Here is a 6,488-nt window from a genome sequence, read left to right on the forward strand (position 1 = left end):
TGAAACCTATATGCTACTTGCTCAATCCAAATGCTTTTCTCTACTTTGCTAGGAAAAAAGTATTCTCAAGATAAGAGCCAACAGCAGTGAAAAGAAACAAAATACACAATCATGTTGATTTATTTGTGAAAATAACAAATGAAATAAAACAATTCCAGTTAAGCAACTCCAATGTTAGTATCTATGAAGATGTTCCTGAATGCCAACAGACATTGATTTTTTTTTGAGTTTTAATTTCTACTAACATATGAAAACTAGAACACGAAAACAAATATAGTCTTAAAGCAAACCAGCCTTGGAATAATTTTCTTAATTGTTTTGAAATCACAAAAGAATTGATACCATTGAGGAAATGATCATTTCCTATGGAAATCATTTAAAATGTTTATCACTTATTATAATTCAAAAACCAAACAAGAGTAATTTTATATAATCATTACAAATATCATTTTATTACTATTATAAAGTAGAATAAAAGGCCAGTCCAAATATATTCTTCTTCTTCTTAATTTTTAATCATTACCTAGATATCTCAATCTAAATAGTCATGTCTTTAACATAGATGTAAATATTCTATAATTTTTACTTAACATTTTTCCGGGGCATGTATTCATGTTTCTAGGAAATGTTCACAACAGTTAAAAGATGCTTTTGTGAAATTAATGTGAAATTAATGTGATATATATTGTTGTTGTTGTTTGCAAGGCCTGACCATTGTCTCTAAGCCTTTTTATGTTCAAAGCTAGCACTATACAACTTGAGGAACAGAGCTAATTCCTGTTTTTAGTGGTTAATTGGAGATAAAAATCTAACAAGTACTTTTCTGTGTGGACTAGTTTTGAATACAATTCTAAGATCTAATTACACAGAATAGCTCGAATTATAGGCTTGAGTCACTGGAACTTGTTTTGATGTATTTATTTAATTTTAATTATGTCTTAAGATTTTTTCATTATAATGTACATCATTCTACACAAAAATTTGGATATATGTATATATTTCTGATGACAATCTCCAAAAATGTATGTCTTTCTACACATTTTATATACATATATATATATATATATATATATATTTCTGAAGACACACTCCCTATAAAACTTTATGCTACTATTTTTGATCTTTTTTAATTTCAAAGATATGCAGTCTATTTTTCCTAAAGTTTCCTAGAAAAAAATAACTAATATATAAATAGAATGTAGAGTTTATTATTTTTAAGGGAATTTTCGATATTCCCATGATATTGTAGTAGCATTTACAGTTTATTACTTGAAATAATTCTGTTCAAACTCTTAAATATTTTTGTGTAGTTGGTAGGGAGAGAGGAAGTTAATTCATACTGGTTAGGAATTTGCAATACTTCAAAAATATATTCTACAATTTGTTATAAGCATATAGTCAAGCTACCTGTTATGGTTTAGTTTTTTATTTCTTTTTTTGTTCTAAATTTTAATATGGATGCATGCACAGTGGTAACATGAAAATTATTAATCAACAGACAAATAATTGCAAAATCACAAATACATATCAGACTTTCAATACTTAACACTTATGATGCTAGTAATAATTTTGGTGAAGATGATGATGACCACAGTGTACCCTGATAATTACAATATTGTGATTGAAAAGGAAAAGACTTTACACATTTTTGAAGCTAGATTTCCCACATTGAATACATGGTAATAAACAGCGTTAGATTACATACAGTATGAATAACAAGAGGAGAGTTTCAATATCAAGAAATAGAACCACATTAAACAGGTAGAGACAGTAAAACCCTAATGTTATTCCTGCAGTCTCTCTAATTTATACTCATTTTTCCTGGTGGTATTATTTTCTTATAAATAAAATCGTTAATTTGCACATTTTGATGGACTAAGATGTAGTTTTCAACTTAGTGTGATTAGTTCAAATAACATTCTCATATAGACACTATTCTATAACCCTGTTTTCCAATGATATATTAAGAGTATGTTCTTCAATACAGCTGTAAACATATGACACAATTTACATAATACCACTTACATATCTGTAGTTACCTGAAAAAGGCATACACCCTAGAGCCAGGAGGTGAAATTTATTTTTATTTCTGCAGGAAACAATTTGTGACTTTATACCAACAAACTGAATTTGACTCTTTCTTTATTTGTAAGATAAGGTGGAAAATGTAAGGACTCTGGAGTTCAAGCCCCATGACCAAGAAAAGTAAAAAGGGAAAAAAAGGCGGTAAAGCAACATTTTAAAGCAAAAATTGTCTAGAAATAAAATTATAACAGCCCCTGAACTGGCAAAAAAAAAAGATTAAAATGAAATTGCCTTCAACCATTCATTTAAACAATCTATACTGAGGGCATGCTATTGGAGTTCACATCACTAACTAGAATTTGAGAAGATCACAGTTCAGAACCAGTGTGCAAAGAACGTAATAAGATTCTCATATCATACTAAGCCTGGCATGCTGCAATGCATTTGTGATCGAGTTACTTGGCAGACAGAGGCGAGGAACTTAGCCTCTGTTCAGCCCTCAGCAAAACTGGTAAGTCTATGAGCAAATAACTAAATTGAAAAAAGATTGTTCTAATGGTAGAATACTTGTTCAGCCAACAAAATATCTAAATTCATACTCACTTCCTAAAGGAGGAAAAAGGGGAAGAAAGAGGAAAGAAAGAGAAAGAAAAGAGAGTAGAGAAGGAGGAGGAGAGAAGGGAAGGAAGGAAGCAAGGAATGTAGGAAGATAGGAAGGAAAAAAGAAAGGGAGGAGGGAAGGAAGGAAGGAAGGAAGGAAGGAAGGAAGGAAGGAAGGAAGGAAGGAAGGAAGGAAGGAAGGAAGGAAGGAAGGAAACAAGCAAGGAAGGAAGGAAGCAAGGAAAAGAAAAGATAAGAAAGAAATGGTGGAATAAAGAATGGGAGGGAGAATGAGAGGTATGAATAAAAACCTCAGCATGTGTTAGATGTTAATAATGACACCAAATCATTTTAGCTATAAATGCCATCATTTAATTCCCTGGGAAGAGACATTTTGTATCAAGCCCTATTGTATGGACTTGGAATCCCTGAAAGGCCACCAGAGACCATGACCAATGCAATCAGCAAAAGAGTCATATATTTGCAAGCTTAAGCTTGATTCTTTGCACATCGTGTAACCGGTGACACTAAGAGTCCCCGAGCACAAAATCAGCACAGCTTTTATAGTATTGAACAAACAAGTTTAGGAAACTTCCACACAAGCACTTACATGATTGTTTTGAGTCCACGGTAAACACATTGCCCTTTTTCTGAACTATTGGTATGTTCTGTTCCTGGAACACTTGGGTAACTGTCTGCTTTCTTAAGTTTGGGCAGGGTTGGTGGCAACCTGTGGTTTTTTTCTCTCTCTTGGGGTTACTCTGAGGGCAGCCTAGCACAAGTTGGTGGGGGTAATCTCAAATTGGAGTTACTGTGGCTCTTCATTCTCTCCTCTTCTAGAACATCAGCGACCAATCATGGTCCCTTAATTGGCACAGTCTTCTATATTTACAGTTTGGTATTGGGATCTCAGAAATAATAGATGGACTGTGCTGATCCACAGGGTCTACAAGGTCCAATTGTGAGTAACAAAAATTAACAGTACCAAGGTCCTTACATTTTCTTCCAGCAATGTGACTCTGTATAACACAGCTAACTTACCTTTATACCAGCTGAACTCGTAAGCTCCAATTTTAAGACATACTCATACAATTTGCTACATACTTAAACTTTCTGAGGTTTGTCTTCTTTACAAACATTTTAAGACAATCCTTACTTTTTAAATCTTTCTTATCTAAAGGATACCAATTTTTCCCCAATTCCTTCCTAAGACTTTCTTTACTACACTCCTATTCTTTACAGTTCCTTGAGCTCTTTTGTGACTAGAGTTTAAACCCGTAAATTTTTCCTTTGATTTGTGGAACCAAGTTATCTTAGAAAGCCTTAAGGTACCAGTGGGATGAAAATCTTGCGAGACTTTAAGGCTAAGATTAGGGCTGGGTCTCATTCCTCCTCTTACCACCATATATTTAAAAAAAATTCTCTCCTCTATCTTTCAAACACATCCAGGCGGAAGCAGATAATTACCATACCAGAGCCAAACTAGGTTGTGACCCTGAAGTGCCTAAGGCAAGGCAGTGATATCCTTGTCCCAAATATCCACTGTGGGAGTAGAGAGGTTACTGGATATCACCAAAAGAATGTCCCACAAGATATTAGTTTTAGCAGCTTTCAACCAGGAAGCATTCTCAGGTGATGGAATCAGGCAGGAGTTCAGTCTACTTTTACCAGCGTGGAGATGGTCTGGGTGATGATGTAGATTTCTTCCAGGTGACTGTCAAGCTGTCGTTGAAATTTACTCATTAGTGTGTGCAGCAGCAGCAGCAGCAGGGACTCTCTGTGGCTTCAAGGGACTGTCACACCTGGTTCTGGGCTGCAAATTCCTACAAATACTGGTTAATGATTCATTGCATAGGCTTGGCAGGCTATGACTCAACTAATTTTTTTAAGACTATTTACACAGTAGCCCAAAACAATTTACCAAGATGACAATTTTTTAAACTAGATTGTAATTTTAATAAGATTAGGATTTTCTAGGCAGATATAGAGGGCTCAGGCCTGTACTATTATTTCCCATGCCTTTTCCTTCTACCTATTCAGTCTATTTTGTCACATTTTTGAAAAAGATACTCTGGTCCCTTGTTCTTAAATGGGGATGATGGGCAAAGATTCATCTTCTGTCACTTCTTCAAGCTGACTCAGGGGTGCTGATCCTACCTAACCAGGAACCTATAATCTTAGCCTATTTTACAAAGAGGTTACCAGAGTTAGATGTCATTAAGAACAACATTTTAACTTTTGACAAATGCACAGACCTTTTTCTCTGGCTATAGCAATGCTGCTTATTTAGCCTTCTGCTTTGCAAAAAGATCTTTCAGGATGGCTTAGGAATGTGATCTCTTGTAATCCTAACAATGTCTGAGTTACCTATGCAGGCCTTCAGACATATATCAATAGAAAAAACTCTCCGGGATACAAACTTTTCCTGAGCAGATGAATTTCATGAAGCTCGTGTCAGCTCAAAAGTTACTGCCAATTAGAGCTTTTGGCAGTAACAGGGGTTGGGATCTAAACTATCCTCCACATTTTACAACCTTAGCCTTTTAGTACTATCACAGATGACTGACAAGTTCCTGTCCCTTACAAGGTAGATAGTCATAGACATTATGCATGCTTACAACCTATCTTCCCATGACCTCCTTACTCTGACCAATTTTTGAAGTCCACACACAAATGACTCTAGGATTTGACATTATTTCTGCTATCCTAGCAGATGCTCCTGAATTGCTTTCATCCAAGTAGTGTCTTCTACACACTGGGAAAAATGCCTCATTGGCATTTCTCTTAGTTGGTTGCTGGACTTGAACTCGGAGCCTGAGTGCTGTCCCTCAGCTCTACAGATCAAGGCTAGCACTCTGTCACATTGAATCCTAAAGTAGGTCTGCTTGCTCTTTCAGCCTTCTGGTGGCTGAGTAGAGGTGACAGTCTCACACGGACTTTTTCTGCCCAGGCTGGATTCAAACCAGTAACACATCAATGAGTCTCATAAAAGGCCACTTTACTCCAATTAAAAGCAACGGGGGGGGGCATCAACATAGAAGTAGTTTTAAGCATATTCTTACCTGAAACATATTAAGAGCCAGTTACGTCTGACAAACTGACAAAAATCCTCACTCCTTTTTTTGGGCCTGATGAGAACTGTTACAAAAATACCATGAGAGCAAACTGAAATAGGAATTAAGCAATTATTTTGGTAATCCTAATTTTTCCTTTCTGCACTTTGAGGCAAATGTTTAGAACTATTATACATTTAAACTTTATATACAGAAACCCATTCCTAATTTATAAGCCTCCTATTAATCTCTGTTTTAATATTCTATACTTTAGTTTTTAGTTGCATTTTGAAAAATCCTTTGAACTTTCAAGGCTAAGTGTGTCACTAATTTCCTCTTGGCTGCTTGTTTTAAAACAGATACACATGAAAACTTTTAAACTCAACTAATATTTTTTCTTAATGCAAAAATTACAATCACCATCACTGTACCAAGGAGCTAGACTTAACACCTTTATGTCTTTAAAAAAACATACACAATGGGGCTGGGAAGGTGTCTCAGTGGTAGAGCGCTTGCCTTGCATGCTCGAGGCCCTGGGTTCGATTCCTCAGCACCACATAGGCAAAAAGAAAAAAGCCGGAAAGTGGCGCTATGGCTCAAGTGGTAGAGCGCTAGCCTTGAGCTGAAGAGCTGAGGGACAGCGTCCAGGCCCAGAGTTCAGGCCCCACGACCGGACCCAAAAAAAAAAAAAAAAACATACACAATGGCAGAATGTTATTGAGAGCAAATCACATTACACAAATAAAATTTTAACCATCTTTTTAAGGCCTTCTCAATTTTAATTTTAACACATCCAAGGGGCAGTTTTAG

This window comes from Dipodomys merriami, unplaced genomic scaffold, assembly GCF_024711535.1.
Source record: "Dipodomys merriami isolate MVZ:Mamm:240054 unplaced genomic scaffold, mDipMer1.0.p SCAF_642, whole genome shotgun sequence".
Taxonomy (NCBI): Eukaryota; Metazoa; Chordata; class Mammalia; order Rodentia; family Heteromyidae; genus Dipodomys; species Dipodomys merriami.